This window comes from Megalopta genalis, unplaced genomic scaffold (genome assembly GCF_051020955.1).
Source record: "Megalopta genalis isolate 19385.01 unplaced genomic scaffold, iyMegGena1_principal scaffold0022, whole genome shotgun sequence".
NCBI lineage: Eukaryota > Metazoa > Arthropoda > Insecta > Hymenoptera > Halictidae > Megalopta > Megalopta genalis.
This window is the reverse complement of record NW_027476092.1, coordinates 1,448,113-1,471,658: the sequence shown is the minus strand read 5'-3', so window position 1 is coordinate 1,471,658 and position 23,546 is coordinate 1,448,113. Positions and strand designations below refer to the sequence as shown.

Here is a 23,546-nt window from a genome sequence, read left to right as displayed (position 1 = left end):
ACAGCGCCAGATGGTGCCCATCCGGAGCCGCTCTCTTCGAACGAAGGCACCGTTCGTTTGTTATCAACAACTGCCCAATAATGTCCATTAAGTCGTTTGTTTTTGACGTGCTAGCAGCATACGCTTCTTGTGCAAAGGTTTTTTTTACATAATCAAATATAATTATCCACAAATTTTGCCCTAATCATGGACAAATGGACGACGAATATGAGCTACGATGATATGGAATTTTCATCGGATTCTGACCTGTCTGAAATGTTTGGAGAAATTGGATACAAAGGTAGAATTCCAAACGCATATAATAAAAAGCGCCTACTGCCAAGTAGTTCGGAATCTGATTCTGAGAACATTGAGGAATTACCAGACATCGATCCGCGGCAATTTCTTTGGAGCGCACAAAATTTGGCTTTCCGAAAATATGGTTGAACATATTGTAAGAGAAAGCAATGCTTATTATACTACGAAAACTGTACGCAGAAGGCACTCACGATTGTTGGCATGGAAAAATACAACAGTTACCGAAATGTATCGATTTTTTGCTCTGTCGATGTTAATGTCAAGAGTAAGAAAAGTATCAATAGAAGAATATTGTTCAACCGACAAGTTATTACGAACGGAAAATTTTCCAAGAATAATGACAAAAGACAGGTATAAATCTCTATTACAAATGCTGCATTTTCATGATAACAATGAAACAACAAATCAAGACGTGCTAATAAAAATTCGGAGCATCATCGACAGACTGCGAAATTCTTTTTCACGAGCATTTTAGCCGTACAAGTATTTATGCATCGACGAAAGCTTGCTGCTTTTCAAAGGACGATGTTTCTTCAAGTAGTATCTACCTTCGAAACGAAACAGATTTGGCAACAAGTCGTATGTTATTTGTGACTGTTATACTGGATATATCCAAGATTTTATTGTCTATTGTGGAGCGCGCACGGATATAACAAACAATAATTTAGCAGAAATTTGAAAATCAGGAAATATTGTCATGACGTTGATGGAACCGTATCTAAATAAGGGTCATGTTTTGGTCACCGATAACTGGTATTCAAGCCCGGCATTATTTTCTCTCTTACATCACAATAGGACACATGCATTTGGAACCGTGAAGAAAACCAGACGTGGAATGCCTAATATATCCAATAAATTATGCAAAGGCGAAGTTGCATTTCAATCAACGGATAAATTATTAGCACTAAAATGGATGGACAAAAGAGAAGTGCTAATGTTATCAAGTTATCATTCTGCTGAGTATATAGAAACAAAAAGAAATGATATTAAAACGGGAAGACCAATTCTAAAACCAACTGTCGTAGTAGACTATAATCGCGTTATGGGAGCAGTTGATAAAACGGATATGATTTTAAATTCCATTAATACTATTCGTAAAACTCTAAAATGGTATAAGAAATTATTTTTCCATATGGTGGACCTTTCGATTTACAATACTTATATACTTTACAAAATTACGTCAAAACAGAATATAACATTTGCGAAATTTCATTTACGTCTCATTAGAGAAATTCTACTCAAATATTCAAATAAAAATATATGTAACAATAAGTCTGGAGGCCAAACTGCATCCAAAGATAATCTGTTACGTTTGGTTCAAACACATTTTCCATCCAAATATATCAATCCCACAGGAAAGCGGCAGAACGGTCGGCGGAAATGTGTGGTTTGCAGCAAACACAAAAAGCGAACCGAAACACGATTTGAATGTAAAGACTGTAAAGTTGGTTTATGTATTGAATCCTGCTTTAGATTGTACCACACAAAGAAATATTATTAAAAATTATCTAAGATTATTAAAGATTGTTAAACATTACTAAAATTGTTATTATTATTAATATTATTGTTTGATCGGCGTGCCGGCCAGCCGCGTTAGAGAAATGACCAGCAAAATCAGCTCCGCACACCGCGTTCGGAACGACTTGCGTATTTTGTCCGCGCGGTCGATCTGGCATCGGCTGCTTAGAGCGCAACTCATTTCAGAGCGCTCCGCCGCGAAAGGGTTAAACAGTCTGGCCGTCCTTCAACAAGTCGTTCAACACAAAACATTGAAGCAGTTCGAGAGAGTGTTGCTGAGAGTCCAGGAACATCAATTCGGCGCCGTGGTCAAGAATTGCATCTTCATGCTTACAAAGTTCGATTGACTCAAGAACTGAAGCCTACTGACCACGCACAGCGAAGAGAGTTCGTTGAATGGATTATGGAACAACAAAAAGTGGATGCTGATTTTTCGAACAAAATCATCTTCAGCGATGGCATTTTCATCTGGATGGCTTTGTTAATCGACAATATTGTCGCATTTGGGGTTCAGAAAATCCACAAGTGATTGTTGAGAAACAAATGCATCCACAACGTGTCACTGTTTGGTGCGGATTTTGGGTTGGAGGCATCATCGGACCATTTTTCTTCGAAAATGCAGCTGGTCAGACAATAACGGTTAATGGTGCTCGCTATCGCGACATGATAATCCAGTTTTTTGTGCCAAAATTGCAAGACATGGATGTGGACGGCATGTGGTTTCAACAAGACGGTGCCACATGCCATACAGCCCGAGAAACAATTCAATTACTGCATGAGTCATTTCCTGGTCGTGTAATTTCCCGTTTTGGTGATCAGAATTGGCCGCCCAGATCATGCGATTTAACGCCGTTGGATCTTTTTCTTTGGGGTTTTTTGAAGTCTAAGGTTTATGTCAACAAGCCCACGACCACCCACGCCTTGAAGGAGGAAATTGAGCGCTGTATCAACGAAATTCAGCCACATTTGTGCAAAACAATCACGGAAAATTTCAACAAAAGAGTGCGTTTGTGCCAGCAAAGTCGTGGAGGCCATTTACCCGATATGCTATTCCATACATAACCCTACACTGTATACTATATAAATCAATAAAAAATTTACAATTTTTAATTATAAACCTGTGTTTTCTATCAAAATTATTTCTTGCATGAATTTTGGGACACCCTTTACAATCTCCTCGCGGCAGAGTGCGCTGAGAACAAAGAAACGCAGGGGACTCCCGAAAATGTCACCACACCAAAAGGGAAGGGCAGAATGCCACCAATATATATAACAAAATCAAAGATAAAAACTATAATAGCATTGATTTCAGAAAATAAACTTAACACAGAGTCATTTATGGTAAAACAACTAGACGAAGATACTGTGAGGCTCAACGCCAGTGATAAGTCTGCTCACTTTAACCACTTGCGGTGGAAAGACGTGCCACGCACGTCAATATGCTTTTGTTACCGGAACGCCAGCGACGTGTTACGCACGTCGTTGGGCTATTGTTACAGAAAGATAAATGACGTGCGTGGCATGTCCACTGTTCAATAAAATTCTTTACCGAGGCACAGTTTCTGTTTGCTCTTCATCGTGTAAAGTTATTAGTATTGACCCCAGACTGTAAAATGGAAAATGATAGCGAAGCCAGTGATGTTATTTCTATAAATAAACGGAGAAGACAAGACAATGTAGAATCTGACAGTGATTTAGAACAAATTGTTTTTCCACGTCGGAATCGGCGTAGAATTATATCTGACGACGAGGAAGATGTTCAGAATGAGAATAGAGAAAGGAATGTTTCATCCCAGGAATGGATTTGGAAAGACGCGGAAAATATAACGCAAGTATGGGAATATTCAAGAATATCTAGAATACATATTCTTGTTGGGCAAAATGTCACAGCTTTACAAATGACAAGAGAAGTATTAGCAGAAGACTTTTGGAAAATTATTGTGACAGAAATTAATCGTTACGCCAGTCAAACACTACAAAATGAAAACCGCAAATTACGAAAATTTGAAGACATTTGGTGGGACACCAATATAGATGAAGTACATGCGTATTTTGCTTTGTGCATTTTGATGTCCCAAGTCAAAAAATCTACTGTGCAGTCATATTGGTCTAAAAGAAGCGTAATCGAGACACCAATATTTCGAAAAACAATGCCCTATTGGAGATTTGCACAAATTTCACGCTTTTTGCACTTTACTGATAACGAAGTTGTAAACGATAATGACGATCGTTTATGTAAAGTGCGGAGTGTAATAGATTATTTTAATGAGAAATTTCAAAATATTTGCACTCCCGCGGAATACATTTCGTTAGATGAGTCGCTAATGAAGTACACGGGTCGGATCTCGTACAAACAGTATAATCCGTCCAAAAGAGCACGTTTTGGAGTGAAATTTTATAAGTTATGTGAATCCAAGTCGGGTTATTGCATTAAATTCAAAATCTACACTGGTCAAGATTTAGACAGAAATGCGAATGTAGGTGTCTCCGAAAGCGTCACAATGCTTATGTCCACAGTACTAACTGGTTACGGGCATACTCCATTTTTGGACAATTGGTATTCTTCGCCAAGCCTATTTCAAAAGTTACAGTCTAGAAAAATTAATGCCATAGGAACAGTGAGATGCAATAGGAAGAATATGCCTAAAGAACTCGCAGCTGCAAAACTAAAACGTTCTGACGTGATATCGCGCTCCTGTAATGGAATTTTGGTTGCAAAATGGAAAGACAAAAAAGACATATATGTAATGTCCACGAAACATACAAAAATTGAGATGGTCGAAGTGGAAAAAAAGAGGTGGAAAAATAATAATAGCCTTACAACAAAGCCTAACATCGTTTTGGAATACAATGAGGGTATGGGTGGAGTGGATCTGCAAGATAGTTATTTATCATCTTTTAAATTAATGAGAAAATACGTTAAAACTTATAAAAAAATATTTTTTTACATAGCAGATATGGCACTGCTCAATTCATATATTTTATATTGCAAAAAAATGGAAATACCAAAATGTAAAAAGTATTCTTTTTCGAAGTTTCGAATCGATGTAGCCGAACAGATTTTAGAAATAGTATGTCTTCCTGATTACCAAAGACGTGGAAGGATGTCTGCTGGAAATGCTCCGAGTCGCTTACAAGCGAAGCAATGAGGACATTTCCCAAGAAATATACCACCTACAAACGCCAAAAAAAATCCACAACGGAGGTGCGTAGTATGCGCTAAACATAAAAAACGGAGTGAAACTACATGGGGGTGTAAAACATGTCTTGTAGCGTTACACATTCCAAGTTGTTTTGAAAAGTATCACACCCTACAAGATTATTAATAAATAAATTTAGTATTGATACAGATGTAATTTTATCCTTCTGCCCCTTTATATTCTCTTCTGGAACTCACCCGCTGAACGCGTCGCGAAGTGATTCCCGCTCGATTGTTCTGGCACGCGCAACCGAGAATTTCTTTGCACCGCAAGTGGTTAAAAGCATGGAAATCCTGAAGGAAAATAACCTCCAATTCCACTCCTTCACCCCAAGCCATCTTAAAAACAAATCATTCGTCCTTAAGGGCATTCGAGGGGGCTTCAATGAAGCTGAGGTAATGGCTGCATTAGAAGAACTCAAAATCAATAACATAAGCATAACCAAAATTAACAAACTACAATTTGACCGCACAAATAGCAATAAATACCATTTTATAGTGCAAATAGACAAAAATAGCAATCATCCGGAGCTACTCAAAATCAAAAAACTCCTAAGCCAATCAATAAGATGGGAAAGGCTTAGGAAGCCTAAAATTTTCCAATGCAAAAACTGCCAAAGAGTAGGTCACGCCAGCTCTAACTGCAATATGGAGTACAGGTGCGTCAAATGCGCACAAAGCCATAAACCGGGAAAATGCAACATCGAGAAATCAGGTAATAAAAACGTGCTAAAATGTGCTAACTGCGGAGAAAATGGGCACTCGGCCTCTTACCTGGGCTGCCCATATATGTCTATGATAATGAACATGAAGAAGCAAGAACACGAAAACAAAAACAGAAAAGCTTTCGAAAAAACACAAAAAATTCACAGACAAATTGACCCGAGTATTTCATACGCAAACATCACAAAAAACAATAGAATTCCATACACACAACATATGGCACAACCCGAAACACACACCAGAAACGAAAGGCTCACCCCCCCCCCCCACCCCACCCCCCCTACCCCCAAGAATGCTGACCAACAGCAACGAAAGAACACAATTTCAAGTAACGGACAATAATAACCACAACAACATAAATATAAGCCAAATACTTGATATATTCAGAAGTAGCTTAGACGAAATCAAAGAGCAACTAGTCGATTTCAATAATAAAATCACCCAAAATACACTGAGAATCGATTACTTAGCACAATGGTCAATCGAGTAATGGCTCACACAATCACCAGCAACCCAATCAAAATATCAGCGATAAATGTAAATTCACTGTGCACAATTAAGAAAAGACTAGACTTACAAAAATATATTGAAGCTTACAAACACGACATTATACTGATCTCAGAAGCCAAACTTAACAACAAACACAAACTGAAATTAAACAACTACGACATAATTAGGACAGACAGAGCTCCAAACTCGAGAGGCGGAGGTACTGCAATAGTTATAAAAAACATCAATTACACCATGGTCCCATACCCAAACTCAAAGAAAAATAGAATCATAGAATACACAGTGATAAAAATAATAGTAAACTCAAAAAAAACATTACTCATCTTCAGCATATACGCCCCACAATCCACAAAAAACACATTCATAATCGAGTTCGAACAACTTTACAAAGACTTTCATCTGGACAACGAAAACAGTTTCTTCATCATAGCCGGCGACATAAACGCCAGAAATACACAATGGGGTGATTCAAACACGAATGAAAGGGGCAGACGATTACTACAATGGGAGGTCGACAACAGTATATCACATAAAACAACAATCTACGCAGCTGCCAACCCTACGAACACCAAAGCAAACTCTTTCCTGGATTACTGCATAACAGACAGCAGATTAGAAATACTGAACCTCAACAACAACAAGATAAGGACAAACCCATACGATAGCGATCATAATGCACTAACATTCGCAATAGAACCAACCACACTGTTCCAAGGAATAACACCAACTCCTCCTAAACCCCACTCATTCAACTATAAAAAAACTAATTGGCGAAAATTCGCCAAACGGGCCGATAAGCACCTAAAAAATAAACTACCGGATAATAGGAATCTCGCGATAAATGAAATAGACGAAGGTATCAGCTACCTCGAACTGCTTATCACAAAAACAATTAAAGAAATAGTCCCAACAAATAAACCTAGCAATAAAAATTATTATCAAAAATACATTAGCAATAACACTAAAAAACTACACGCGGCAATTCATGCCTAATATCAAGGTTGTATTTCATCAGGTACCAAAGCTCGAGCAAGCACAGCAGACAAGAGACGAACAGAATTAAACGGACAATAAAAATACGCAATAAAAAACTCCACATTGAAATCTCTAAAGCTGCAACCGCATACTGGGCCTCCATCATTAAAAATATAAACTTCAAGAACGCCAATGAATTTTTCCCGACCATTAACAGGATACTGAGACCACAAAAACACATTAGCATCGAAAACCTCAGACTTGATATTAACAAAAACGAATTTAACAAAGAAGTAGCGAAAAGTTTACCAGACAGGACCGACAACAACGAACTTTACATTACAGATCCGATTACTAAACTCGAGATAATAGGAAAGTATCTGGAAAGAATAAATTCACCAAGATACGACGAAACAACAGACAAATACAGCAAAATAGCAAAAAGAATGACAGATACAAAGGCAACTTTTACAACATTCACAGACGCTAACCCAGCATACAGGCCAGTACACCTGGATAAAGAAACCAATCATTTCATTTCTTGCAGTGAAGTAAGCGAAATTATCAAAAAGCTAAATAATAAGACTTCGTCAGGGCTGGACAACATCCCATCAATTGCCATCAAAAATCTACCGACAACCATCATAATAGAATACACGATACTCTTTAATAATGCAATTAACCACGCCTATTACCCAAACAGATGGAAACAAGCTAAAATCCTACCGATACTAAAAAAGGTAAAAACCCAGAAGAGCCACAAAGCTACAGACCCATTAGTCTCACTACGAACATTTGAACACAATATTATACCAGATAACCAATTCGGATTTAAGAATAAACTTTCTACCACACACGCAATTCACAAATTAACTTCTGACCTCAACAATTACCTACACAACGGACTGACAGTGGGGCCAATATTGCTAGACCTTGAAAAAGCATTCGATTCAGTTTGGCATAATGGGCTAATTCATAAACTAGACAAATACCAATTTCCAGCAGGACTAATCCTACTAATAGCAAATATGATCAAAGGAAAAACGTTCCGCATATGGGACGGAACGAAAATGTCTACCACCAAGGCCTACAACAAGGAACAGTAACATCACCAATACTCTTCAACATTTATAATAGCGAAGTTATAAACGAATTCGGACTCAACACCGTAGACAGACTACACTCGATTGCCTACGCGGACGTCTTAATAATCTACAAAGCTGACACGGACGTGGGACAAATCAAAAACTCACTACAAATGACATTAAACCACATCACTGACTACTATAAAAACTGGAACTTGAAAATTAATCCCACCAAAAGTGAGCTAATATTCTTCCGCAGACCGGTAAAACAAATCAAACACTCAAACGTAGTAAAGATAGAAAAAGCAACAATCACAGCTAAAAACATTCACACTAACGAAACTGTTGAAATCCCCCCCAAAAAGCTAGTAAAATATCTAGGAGTACAACTGGATCATCTACTAAGACTGAACAAACACCACATTACGCAACTGGACAAAGCCAGAAGAACCTTCAAAGCTAACTCTAGACTTTTCTACAACAAAAATCTTTCCACCAAAGCCAAACTTATTTGCTACCAGCTATTAGTTAGACCCATATTAACGTATGCCGCACCCATATTCTGGAACACCGGGCCAACAATTATAGAAAAAATAAGAAGATTTGAATGATCATGCATAAGAACATGCCTCGGCCGATATAGAACAGCTGAATCAAATTACACCAAAAGAATCAGTAACATTAAAATATACACAAAAGCTGATATACCAAGAATAGACTGCTTCAACTTAAAACTCAGTTGAAGCTGCTCTTGCAGCTGAATATAATATGAAAATCCATCAAATAGATGTGACGTCAGCCTACTTGAACGGCAAACTAGAAGAAGAAATTCTTATGGAAGTTCCCCGTTGCGTCGATAAGGCCCTAGATATTTTAGCCGAAACCGAGAGTGGCGATTATAGTATAAAAACGAAAGCTATCGAAATGAAGCGAAATTTAAGAAATGGAGCTAAGGTTTGCCTATTGCGAAAAGCTTTATACGGTTTAAAACAAGCTGGTCGTAGCTGGCATTGTCGCTTGGATGAGGAGTTGAGAGCATTCGGGTTAATTCCGAGCGGGGCTGATCCGTGTTTGTATTATCAGGGGCGATAACCCCCTCCATCCTTCTCATCGACGACTACATGGACCTAGAGACAACGAACGATGGATATTCAAGATACAACCCGTTATTAGGAAAATGGTAAGCATCTTCTGTCTCGTCAGAGATCTCGCCGATATTCGATCCAGTACGAAAAAGGACAAGGATAGAAGAAACGTCCTTGTTTCAAACAGAAGATAATCTACACATCCCAACTCCCGAAGCTCAAGAAGCACCGTCACAACCTGAAATCCCTGTCGAACAATTATCGACGAACGATATAATAAATTCTAGTCCTAAAAATTATGGTGAAATGTTAAATAGAAAACGACGACAAAATTCAAATTTGCAAATTAAAGAAGTTTATGAACCATTAGATTTAATTTAACTTATGAAAGAGTCTAAAATAGGAAAATTTTGTAGCCAATATAGTGGTCCACACAAAGTTGTAGAAATCTTGCCGAATAGAAATACTAATTGGAGGTAATCTACGTATAGTACACACTAACAAATTGAAAATTGCACATGTAAGATCTAAATTTAATTAACAAATAATGGTACAATTAACAATAATGCCACATATGTATTACGTATCAACGAATGTTCATTAGACTTTAAAATTCCAGTACCAAGACGAGGTAAATTGTCAGAAATTTCTTGGAATTCAACGAACCAATGGATGATGTCATTCTACCAAATCACGACGAACCTCGCTGAAGCCTACCACAATCAAAGCCGTTATCTGTATCCGATGAGACGACTCGACAACTTCCGTGATGGTAGCAGATAGTTGTTGAGTGTCATGAAAACATCAGAACCACATTTCGAAACGTACCAGTAGAAAAGAGCGTCCGATATAGCAACGATAAAAATAGCATCTATAGAATACGATATAATAGAGAAGTAAAATTCGCCCCAGGAGTTCATTCGCATTAACTTGATTAATTATATCAAAGATAATTTATTATTTTTGATTAAAGAGAAATAAGATTTTTGAATATTCTAACTATTTAAATTACTGTCCTAAATAAAATACAATGTTTTAAATAATCTATGAGGTTCACAAAATTCGAAAATGTCAAAATTACTTAAAAAATATTGTCATTCCGAAACTAGTCTCGAACGCATTTCCGAAACTCGATCAAGCCCAAATTATGCAAATAACTTCATTTCACATAGAAACAATGTTAGCGAGAAGGATTTTTTGAAATTGGAATGTTACGACCCAAAATATTGCGAGAAATCTATTGCACTGTTATGTAAACAATAAACATTTACCATTTCTGTCTTTTTTAAAAACGTTTACAAAACCTCCAATAAGAATGAAAAATTACTTTCCTGACCGAGTCTTTTCCATACTTCAACCTAAACCAATGCAGTGTCTCACAATCAGTGATAGTACCAAATTGCAGGTTCGAAATACACAGCGTTCGTATTCAAGCACATAATATACAACGCGATTTCATTTCACAAGAATAACTGCGATAAATACTATCCGATATAAATCACAGACCTGTTTAAACCAATAACACTACTATGAAAAACCTCAGAAATAAGTTTATTAATTAACTCTGTAATACTATAAATGCTTGAGTTTGCTCGAAAAGATTCGACATACCTACTTTTTAACTTTGCAGCTTACTTAATAGAAAACAACAAGGTTATATCCTCGCAAAATTTGCTACAACTAGAAAATCTGCATTATCAATTTCATCGAATGAATGTTCCAAATTGATCATATAAACATGGATTTTTATAAATCTAGAGTATTTGATTTAATCGTGTCAGAATCGGAAGCAGACAGTAAATTGATCAACGTACTCAAGAAAGCAATATCTCTAGTGGCAGTAGGATTTGAATGTAGAAATAAGTAGCAAGGCAATCAATCCTCTGAAGCTGTATTGCTTGTTATCCAAATATGGTTGCAAGTTTTTAACTAATGGAAAGCAACAGCAAATAATGACGTGTAAATAAAAATTACCGATTCAGATTTCAAGTTTGCTTCTACATGACTTTAAGTGCCATTACTGCACAATTTGATTCATAGATAATATACACGACTTCGCACAATCACTTCCGATCCTGTTCACCCCGAGAAGTAAATGTTTCAAACTGTTAACCAAATCCAGGAAAGTTCGGTATATCAAATCTGAAATCGTTGCTCCAAAAGTACATCGAAATTCAGATCAATGTAGTCTTCCTTTTCTTGTTGATTACTTCCGCAATCGCGCCATACAAAGTCTCAAGCAGAAGAACCAGTCTTCTAGATATCTGCTGAACACTGCCGTGAATCTTGGAATGAAAACTGCATCACTCAATCTCCATATTGATCCAATCGGTTTTTGCTGACGATTAAAGCCGTAAATCTTCAAGCAAACAAATTCCTGCTTTCTATATTTCCACTTGAATGCTTAGTAGGAATCGTGCAATCTTGGTATTTTTCATTATGTGATTAATATTTGTTGCCGGTTTATTGAGAATTTATCCACTGCAGGTTACATTTCTGGTTATGTATATCACACTATTTGAAATTTTGGAACCAAATTTCGAAATACTTTGGAAATTGAGGTTGATAGTTGTGACCATGCTTTGTGAAAATGGCTATATTTACCTATAATTAATATCGAAAGATATGAGATAATTAATAGCCCAGCCATAGTTGTCTTCGACTACTGAAACCAAGCTGCAGTAGTATCATTAATGCATTTCGAATAATTTGGTTTCGATGAATAACATAAGAGTGGGTGTTGTACTGCTTTTCTTCCTCCATATATTATAACCATTACAGAAACACATTTAGTTATTTCGGGCGCGTAGAGTACAAGAAATGTCCTGCAAACTACCAAGAATGCACAGCTCTGCAGTAATAAAAAATGGAGTATTCTCAATCTGAATGTTCCATTTAATGCAACTCTTCATTTGTGGTGAAATTAGATGTTGGCGATTCCGTTGCTGATTCCGAATATTGGAAATTTGTCAAGCAACAACCCGACCCAACTATAAATTTTCCAATACAGATCCAGTGCACTGAAGAAAATAGCCCCGTGTGTCTAAAATCAAATCGATCAATTTTAAATCGCCAGTCGATTACCTCCTCTTTACTGGTATCACTTGGATCGATGCATAAGAATTCTAGCGCGACCATTATTTATTTTCCGTCGTTTCCCATACAACGTTGTTCGTTAGGACATTGCCCTCGTGCACTGTAACGAACATTCAGTGCTGCTTAGTTTTCAATATTCACAACGAAATAAATAGGCCCTCACACCGCGACCGTGGCTTGTTTCCATTTGTCATCTCAGTTATCAGCTACTGTTACGTAGATACATATAGTTACGCTTGAAATTCTTCTCTGCTCTTGAGCGCGCAATTCACATTACGCTTGTAATACTTTTGCGCTTGCAGCCTAGCTTCGCTACAATCGATTGCGCTTGCAAATTTCGATACAGCTTTATAGCCATAAATTGATCGCTTAATCGTATCATTCATGACCTTCACGACACATCATCACATTTCATCATTCTATTGTATATCATCTATAACCTCCTCTGTACGAATCTTATTGGTTAAAACATATTTAGCGTTATTACACCAGCGTTTTTTACCATTCAGTCCACTATCCAATTCATCCTTCCAATCCTTCCTCCAATTCATCCTTCCCAACGAAAAGATACATTTGCAACATATTTGGAAATTTGAGAAGAATAACAAACTAGTAATTTTGGAAATTGTCGAACATTTAACTTATTTCTGCACTTTATGAGCCTTCCCGGGTACTACATATTTCCAAAACTTCATCCTCCGGTTACGTAAATACATACAACTGTGAGATGTAGATGGTTCATTCTATTATATAATATTTCACATAAAACATTATGATTCAGATTCTGATAATACTCTACATTGATGTTTAAACCCACGATTTAAAAAAGTGATGAAAAAAGTGATGTCAATTTTGCAGGTTGTCTTCGCTATAGTAAGCATGAAAGTAGTATAATAATACTTTACTATCCACACTTTAATTATGCATGATTCATACTCAAGCCGCTATATGCACTATTCAGATTTGACGATGAGATGACTACAAACAGTGCGGGCATGTTCGTCGCAAAAGTCTTCTCGTTAGCTTTAAACTATACGATAGTAGGAGTTATGAATTGTACATTAAACTTAATATAACAATTTTCGTTCAAATTTTTTCGAGCAAACTTATTATCATACAAACAAATACACTATATGTTACCGTGTTCGTTTGAACAGTTCAAACATATATATGTATAATTCTTATAGTTCAATACTGTGCATAGTACAAACAGAATTAAGTCTCATTACGAATTGATAGAATTAAGAATTAACTTTCCTACCTCGAGTATAATGATATAAAAAAATGATCACGTTTTCAGCTGGCATTTATGCATTACTGTCCTACAAATGTAAATTTCATAAATAACGCTAAATATTTATTACTAAAAATAAGATCAAATTAAATAAAACTAATGAAAACAAACACTATGTGGCATTACAACATAGTATAATATAAAGAGTATTTTCCCGAAACTACAGAGATTTAAATTATTATATTATCATTAAAAAGAATTTTCTCAGCTACTTTTAAAGTACACCTATGAGATGATTTATTATGTGTACAACATTATTTAAAATACCAAAATTATGAAATCCTTTTTCGAAAATCATCGGTTAGTGTGAAATTGGTTTAGTCAAGTGTATATAAACCAGTGTATTACAAAAGATGAAAAGTAACATTCTCTATTATTCCGAAAATGTCTAGTCATATAAGTCAACATAATCAAAAACATGGAGAATACTTAGGCGTGTTTCGTCCAAATGTTAATAGGAGTTTGTAGACAAATGTTTTATTTTATTTTCTTCTCATAGTTATTCTGGGGTTTTAATAATGTCAAGTAGAAAGTTGATTAAAGTCATAGAAAATGCTCACTGGAAGTGTGACATACGAAGAACATTCCTGACATATTTTTCATAGCTTATCTTCCACATACTTTAAATTCGCTCAAGAATAATTATTCTGCCACAGGAAAAAAATGTCGAACATAACGTCGAAAACGTGGGAATTTAAGACAGCGTTAAATTCATTTAAGTCATCCACAACCCACACTCTCAATGAGAGCCAAACGTCCAAATAGCGAAATAACCAAATCGACGACCCAAGCATCTTTTGCAAACGCAATTCAATAGATGAAACTGTGATAACAGCGAAGCCAAGATTAGAAGAAACAATGATGCAAACTCCACTCATCTACAATTTCCCAGGAGCCTCATCTACGCCATTACATCTACCAATAATCTCACTTGCCAAGATCAGTGAACCAAGTATAACTTAGTCTATACCTGATTACGAATCTAAATCCCAGGAGAACAGCAATTCAACTGATGGAGACGAACCAGATATTAGCCCAGTTTTGCCACAACCTACGAACACGGATAACATTGTCACACCAGTAGATGAAATTCGATGAAAATTAATAGAAGAAGCTCGCAGTAGATTAATCGCAGGTCACAAGGGTGTAACGGAAACCTTAAATCAATTAACCCTTTCGGTACTACCGCCGCCTATTGGCGGCATCCACGGAAAGTTATGTGGGCACTTTATGTGGGCACCGTTAACGGCACCAACGGAAAGTTATGTGGGTATGATTACTCTCTATAGTACACATTACTTTACTATTCTGTGTTTAAAATTCCCGGCTGTTCTAATCGTTCCATTATAATATATAATTAGTAACAGTCAACAGCGTGCCTTAATTATATATGTTTTATAATATATAGATAAGCTACGAAAAACAAATTGGAATGTTTGCTTATATCGTTAATTTTTTTAATGTATAACTTACAATTTGAATTTAGTTCCCTTCAGGATGAGTGTAAAACGCTTGAAAGGAGAACAATGGATAAAGGAAATCATTGATTCCAAAAGAGATTCTGATGAAGAAAATCAATATAATTTAGCATTTCGCAAAAGGAGGAACAATCGAGCACGTGTACTTAGCACCTCGGTATCTGAAGAAGCAGTAGAGCCTGAAGTACGAATTGATACTCCTTCTAGCATCAAATGGACATCAAAGAAGCTTAGTCCAAAAATTCATGATTTTACGCCACATCATTCGGGAGTAGTAGGGAACAATTTAAATCGTTCGTCGAGAATTTTGGACTACTTCAGACTGCTTTTTTCTAAAGATTTAGTTAAATTGATTGTGCAAAAAACAAACTATTACCGGTGTCGACAGCTCAAAAGAGATCACTTGAACGCTTCAGAAGGGATGGAAGTGGATGAATTATATTGTTTTATTGCTGCGTCGTTATTAATGACGCGAACCAAAAAGCTATCCTTAAATGAAAATTGGTCTAAAGATAAGTTTCTCCGAAGCGATATTTTCAGTAAAATTATGAGTAGAGATCGCTACTTTTCATTATTGAAAATGTTGCATTTTACGGACATAGTCGGCCACACTGCCGATCGTTTACACAAAATAAATGAAGTAGTGGAAATGCTACGAACATATTTTTATCAATGCATTTCAGCCATACCAGCGGTTATGTATAGACGAAAGTCTACTCCTACAAAGGCCGTCTCTCGTTTAAACAATATATTCCCTCGAAGAGGAGTAGGTTTGGCATAAAATCATTCCTACTTTGTGACTGCAAGACGGGTTATATCCAAGATATAATCATTTATTGTGGGGCTAGTGCTACTGTAGCTACCGAATATCAATATATTGGAAAGCCAGGGAACATTGTAATGTCGCTTTTGCAACCTTTTCTGAACAAAGGCCATTGGGTTGGCAACTAAGACTATTGTATTTATCTGGACAACTGGTTTTCCAGTCCCATATTGTTCAACCTACTCCACGAAAAAAGTACGGACGCTTGTAGCACTGTACAAAGAAGACGGAAAGAGATGCTTAAAATAACTGATAAATTGAAAAAAGAAGAGGCAGTGTTCCGCTCATCTGAAAATCTGTTTGCAATGAAAATGGTTTGATAGAAAGAAATTTTATATGCTTTTCACACTATCCATACCGCAGAATTTGCAGAAGTACCTAAGAAGTCAAGAAAAAATGAAATTATTCTAAAGCCCAAATGCGTAATAGATTATAACTCTTCAATGAGTACAATCGATAAATCAGATATGGTGATAATTACTATCGATGCAACTCGCGCGCGCAAAAGTTTAAAGTGGTATCGCAAATACTCTCTCTCTCTCTTTTTCCACTTGATCGACATTTGCGTGTGGAACGCATACTGCCTATATAAGCACACCACAAAAAAACAAATCTCAATGGCGAAATTTCACCTTCAGTTGATTAAGGAAATATTAGAAAAATAACACAAGAATCATGAATATCATCGGTGCAGCAAGTCAAGAAGTAATTATCCCACAAGGCTCACAGGGGGACATTTTCCTTCGATATATCAGTCGGTGGTGTGGGACGTGAATCCAAGTATCAGTGCGAACAATGTAATGTGGGCTTGCGCGTTTCCCCTTGTTTCGAAAACTATCACACCAAGTTACACTATTAGTTTTGTCGTTGATTATATTTCACTATTAGTTTTATTATTTATTATGTTACACTATTAATTTTATTATTTATTTTAATTTTGTAATATTGGACCATATTATTTATATCAATGCCATTTACTTTAATTAATGTACTGTAAAGAAAAAGATATGATTTTAAAACGTTAAGCGCCATGCCTGTTTTGTCTGTCCTTCCGTCTGATCCGCGAGATAAGATACCGTCGAAATCTCGGTTTTCTGCCGAGGATTGGTTTAGGTTACGACAAAGCAGTATAAACATTTTAGAAATGTTTTTCAAACACGTTAAATTCCGCGTCAGTAACCGATGTCGCGGTCCGAATGAAAAGTTTAGTGTCAATCACGCTCGAGATCTCTATGAATGCCGCAAAACATGTTTTCGCGGTTTACGCTGTCGGACAGTGCAACCACTCTTGCGAAAAACTTCCTCGTTCCACGAATGTATAACCGCGGCCAGGTCCTCCGTACCGAAAGGGTTAAAAGAAAAATATGACTGCCCCGAAATGAGAAAAGATTCACAAGAATTCGTTCGTTCACTTATCAGAACAAAACCCGTCAACCCGTGATTATTACGGACACATCTCTGGAACCTTTTGACGAACTTGCCATCGACACATTTGGACTACTTCCAAAAACAATCAATGGAAATCGCTACATTTTAACTATGCGAGACAATTTAAAAAAGTATTGGTTAGCAGTTGTTTTATCAGATATTAAAGCCATGATAATAGCTGACGCGTCCGCGAGTCATTTCATTGCAATATGTGAGACACCAAAATCCATTTCGATAGATGAAAACACTAGTTTCTTGGGAAACTAATGCTACATGTTGCCGAGATGGATCGTTAAAAAGGAGCCATATATTGTATTAACAGAACATCTAAAACAATACATCGAGTCATATGAAGAATGGGACCTCTACTTACCATTTGCCATGATTTCATATAAATACCTCCGTCCACGAAGCTACGAATTTCACATCCCACGAATTAATCTTCGGGAATTACGATAAGTGAGCTAATCCGACATAACTTATGGTGGAGTAATACGTCCATGTGTAAAAAGAACCTGAAACAAGTAAATTCGATCCACGTTACATCGGGCCATACGAGATAGTAGATGTCGGATATAAATAATGCAATTTTAAAAACAGATGCGACCGGACACCTAATCGCGAAACATCAGGATAAATTAAAACACTCCTTCGTCTTCGATAGTTCGTCCGACACAAATTAAAAATTGGAATCACTTTCAGGATGAAGTAAATCCCGCTGATTATCCAGAGGTGCACGAGGATCTCTTAATATGCTAATGTATAAGGAAAATGCAACTCGTGTTTGAAGCTGAAGAATACAAATTGTGTGAAAAATGTTGGTCTCGAGTGGCAGCAGAAGAAAGAGAATTATTTCCTGAAGGCTGCTGGCATACCATTGCAGGAAACCACAGAAGTGAGGCAGATTGTCATTGTGAAGGATATGGTTCTGTAATCCTGGAAACATCAAACGCTAGTCGATGCCGAGAATGCATCGAAGAATACATATTTCGAAATGTAACTGGAGACATTACAGTAATTAAAACATGGCAAGGCCATTGATGTGGTTACTCAGTGGTAGCATCATGACCGTTGACAGCAACACACGCACATATATACTGCAAATAATTAATTTATACAAGCAGGAGAGTCATCGGATGAGAGCATTAATACTTTTGAAGAAATACTTCAATGTAGCAAGGAAAAAAATGTAGACCTTATATTTCATTGTGGAGATTTATTTCACGATGCGAAACCAACAACTTCTGATGAATTAAAATGTATGGAATTGTTAAATAAATACTATATGGGTCCCAGGTTAGCAAGATATGATAATATCAATATAAGATGGTATTTGAAGTACGACAAATATTAATGATTGTCTTTTCATCAGAGCAATTAACATCCAATTTTTGAGCGAGCCAGAATTAACATTCCCACACTGTACTTTTAAAACTGTAAATTTTTAGGATCCAAATTTTAATATTGACATGCTAATATTTTCCATTCACGGGAAAAATGACCATCCAAGTAAGAAATATAATATCAATAGTTTAAGTACAGTGATTTTTCAACATTGATTCAGCCATTAGTAATTATAATCAAAATTATAGGTTGTGGAATAAATGGGCCAAATGGACTTGTTGTCTGTGTCTGGTTTCATAAATTATTTTGGAAAATGGACAGCCACCCCTAAAATGATCATTCCTCCACTGATGATAAAAATGGGTAATACCCATGTTGCAATTTTTGGTTTAAGCTGCATGAACGATGATAAATTAATACGGATGTTGAACGATTTTAAGGTGAACTTATGAGATCCATATATGTATTGAGAGGTCTTTCCATTTTTTTTTATTGCACATGATTTTCATTCATAGGTGAAATGCTTTAATTTGTTTGTTTTACATAAAAAACGTGCACCATGTCTTAAACGTGGATATACTTCGGAAGCCCACCTTCCCTCTTTTGTTGACTTTGTCGTGTGGGGAGGGGAACAGGAATGTTGTATCACACACGTGTTTAACTCTAAAAGACAATACTACATTTCTCAAACAGGTATATTTTTAGATTTATTTATTAATTATGATGCATGAAAAATAAGAAACTACTGCTTAAGAAACGCACTTACAGATTGCGATTTCTTTATGCGAAGGCGAATCAAAGGCCAAACACATTGTCATACTTAGCGTAAACGGTAATAAGTTTAAGTTGAAGAAATTGAAATTAAAAACCGTTAGACCATTTGCGTTTGACACTCTGGTCCTTAATGATACAAATATAAAAAGTAACAATGATAGATTGCTATCAGAATCAGTTTTCAATATCGTCGACCGATGCATAGAAAATGAATTGATTCCTAGTACCGCGGAACAATTGTCAAATCATCCGAAGCAACCGGTCTTGCCGTATATTCGATTGAAAGTAATTTACTTGAAAGATAAAGAACGGTTCGATTCGACCAGGTAAGATTCTATTAGTATATTAACGAATACAAGTAATAAATGGAAATAAATAATATGTGTATTTTAGATTGGCACAGAAATATTGTGATAAAGTTGCTAATTCTCACGAATTAATTGTATTCTGTAAAACAAGAAGTTCCGGTAAGTACTCCAGGATACGACTGACATTATGAGCTATACTGAGGTAAACAAAAATTGCGATATTCTACAAGGTGCTCGAAGGTAATATTTGTGTTTGGTTTTTTAATTAGGAGAATTAAGGTTTTGTGGAAACCACATACAAGCAAAACTAAAAGGACACCAGTTTGGTTGAAAATAAAAACCTATGAACAATACTAACAGTGAATGATCTAAATAAAGTATTAGGTAAATTTGTTAACAAAAATAACACTAACGCTTTTAATAACCTACAGAGGTCAAGCATATACAATGTAATATTTCAAAATATTGATTTGCCATTATAAGCTCGATTGTATTGTTACAATTAATTCTTTACATATAGTCGTGAAATAAAAGAACTTGTGCTATGTTTGGAAACTACTGAAACAACTGCAGATATTGGAAATATCAGGAAAGAAATTAAAAATTATTGTGATAAGAAAAAGGAGGAAGCACAAAAAGAAAAGACAGAAGTATATGTATACTTGCAAACAAACTCATTTAAAAATGATAATATACTATCAGATTTGACAGATTGGATAATCGCATGCTATTTTATAGATGCAAACATTATTTGCTAATAGACCGGTAAAACCCTTCAATAATGACGAGATAATAGTTATTGTCAGTAGTAGTAACGATGAAGAAGAAGCGGAAAAAACAGATAAAGCTAATGGCAGTGGAGCATGTAACAAAAGCAAAGAAACCGATAAAAATAATGAAAATCATAAAAGTTCTGTTGGTATAACATCTGAGAGGTAATTTACTTCAACTCAAAAACAGACAACAGCGCAGGTACATCATCGAACTCTATTAAACGATTCACAGTTTATATGCATAGGTCTTTGATTTACTATTAATCATGACATTTTATCATTTGCTACAGGATAAAGCATTGGGCGGTGATGTAATAAAGAAAATAAATTGAGGGAAGCCTAATAAAATACGGTTCCTACGCAATTTCGATTCCAATTTAGATTAGTTTGTCCAGGTCCGAATCCTTGTTTATACACTACTTGTAAAACATTATATTAAACAAATACTTTTCATTAAATCTTGAAATATTTGATAATATATAATATATATTATATATAATTCGGACATTCAAGTTGCAACAACAAAAAATACATACTATAAACAAATCTTAAAATCGTATAAAATAGAGATTTAAAAACGACATCAATCTTAAATAAATACTAATGATAGAACAACTAGTACAAGAACTAGTAAAACACCGTTTATCTGGACTGTGTTTATCCAACATAGTAACCCGTTACCAACAATTGGATGTCAGGAACGATGCTCCTCTTATCCAACTCCAGTCTACGCGACATACCCATTATACAACACACTGTTTTTGTTTCTTAGTTAGAAATTCCAGCATAGTCTTCCTGCATAGAATGTAAGATAAGTAACGATTTAATTCAGTTACTTGTATGTATGTGATTCGTCCAGAAACTATATTCTCATTACGTCTTCACACAAATCAAACGAAAAGAGAAAAAGAGTGGTGCTTTCTATTGAAGAAAAATTTGAAATTAATAGACGCTTCAGAAACAATTAATTTCTTGTCTCGTAAATATAACATTGGTAGATTTACTGTATATATCATAAAAAAATTATAAAGATAACATATTAAAATGCAAAGAAGATGATGCAGCAAACACGAATAGAGGAATAAAAATGAATAACAGCTTCTAAAAGTCGGTGAAAGTAATTCATCTCTGCATGAAAGATCAGATAGCGAACAAACCGTAATCACAAAGTTATATGTATAATGTCGTAAGGTGCATTTCGCACTGCGTAGAGTACGATGTAGAAAATGTGATTAAAAATGATGGAAATGATAAAGGATTTCATATTCTTAACGACAATATAATAATATCTCAAGTTATAGAGGATCAATCTGAAGTGAATGTATAATCAGATACGCTATACAGTATGTTATACAATACTTACATTAAACAACTTAAGAAACAGTTTCAGATATCTAGAAATAAAGAAATAAATACAAGACATGCCCATAAAGCGACATTTTATTAGAAAATAAGCTTACATATTGCAAAGAAAATATATTAGGAATTGTAGATCTCGATAAGTTACATGCATGCCGAAAGTTTCATCGAAATCAGTTAACGCAAGGTCATAGTTACGAGCATTAAACAAATTTTAAAACAGCAACTTTCTCACAATTATTGGACAGAAATATTAAAAATCAGGACAAAACTGCGATTTTTGCGATCTTTAATTGTTTACCGCTTATACCAAAGTCAACCGATTCCGCTGAAATTTTCAATATGCATATAAATTACCGAGATCTACGAAATGCATTTCTTAAATCATCGTTATATATATTTCGTCATATATTATTTTCTTTAATCATTCGAAAGCAATAACAAAATTCAAGTTGTTCAGTCCAGTTCTAAGCAAGTTATGGCGTTTTAAAAGTTGTCCGAATATTAATATAAATAAATATGGCCGCGACGCCATATATCCGCAAGAACCGATTGCCCACGTGGAAGATACGTGCTTCCAGTTTCGCAAGCTTTCTCGAGACGCCATATGCGTAACGCACGTGGCGTGTAATAATTCGCACTGGCGAATAATTAGCCCATCCGAGAGAAGGTGTCCGAGCCATTGAAATGTAAATGAAGAAATTCGTACTGATAATGAGACTTACCGAAAAACCGATCAGAAATTCCCAGTTACGAATGCGGCTTCTGGCCGGTCACTAGTCTTGACATATCTTTGGAACGGTCGCTGCCAGTTGTTGCCAGCACTGTCCTTCATTATTTCGCCTGCTGCCCTATGGTCTTTAGCGGCTATCTTCCTTCATTTCGTATAAATTAATCTCGGCTCGAATTGTCACAGTTACACTTATTTCTTCCAAATATCCAACGCTACGGTCTACGCAACAGTGATCCTCGTTCTCGGCAGATCGCTTCTTCAGCCAGAAACGAGGCATTCCCCACTCCCCAGACTCGCGGCTCGGCACGACGCACAAACCCTACGCGCACTCGCCGTTGCTCAGGGCCGGCACCATTCGACTCAGCCCATGCTCCGAGAGTCCTAGATCTCGCGGCATAATTCAGTGACTGTAGAGAATACCGCAACATGTTACAATTTCAAGAAATTTCAGTTTATGCAAATACGATAAGCTCAATAAATGGAAAACCAAGAAAGGAATTGGTGGCCAGAACTTTAAAGGACAAACATCTCGAAAGTGAAAACATGTGACATTCAGTGTTTTTTCTGCAGAATTTCCTTCTTTCCTGATTTTGTTAAAAGACTTACTAATCACTTTGCAAATAAAGATAAAAAAAATACAAAAATCATGCTTTCCACAAAACAAAAAAATAAATTATTATATTCAAAAAACTCTACCAAATTGCAGAAAAACAGTCTAGACTGAGCCCTCTTATAGCAAACTAC

At 36.0% G+C, this 23,546-nt stretch overlaps 1 long non-coding RNA gene across 1 annotated transcript; it reads right to left on the bottom strand.

Annotated features, from left to right (window-relative positions):
- Positions 1 to 16,388: 16,388 nt before the first annotated feature.
- On the bottom strand, positions 16,389 to 22,878 carry LOC143260872 (uncharacterized). Its single transcript, XR_013035137.1, has 2 exons — positions 22,795 to 22,878; positions 16,389 to 18,026 (listed from the first exon to the last, which is right to left on the bottom strand). It is a non-coding gene; the product is annotated as an uncharacterized LOC143260872 (long non-coding RNA).
- Between the last annotated feature and the right edge of the window lie 668 nt (positions 22,879 to 23,546).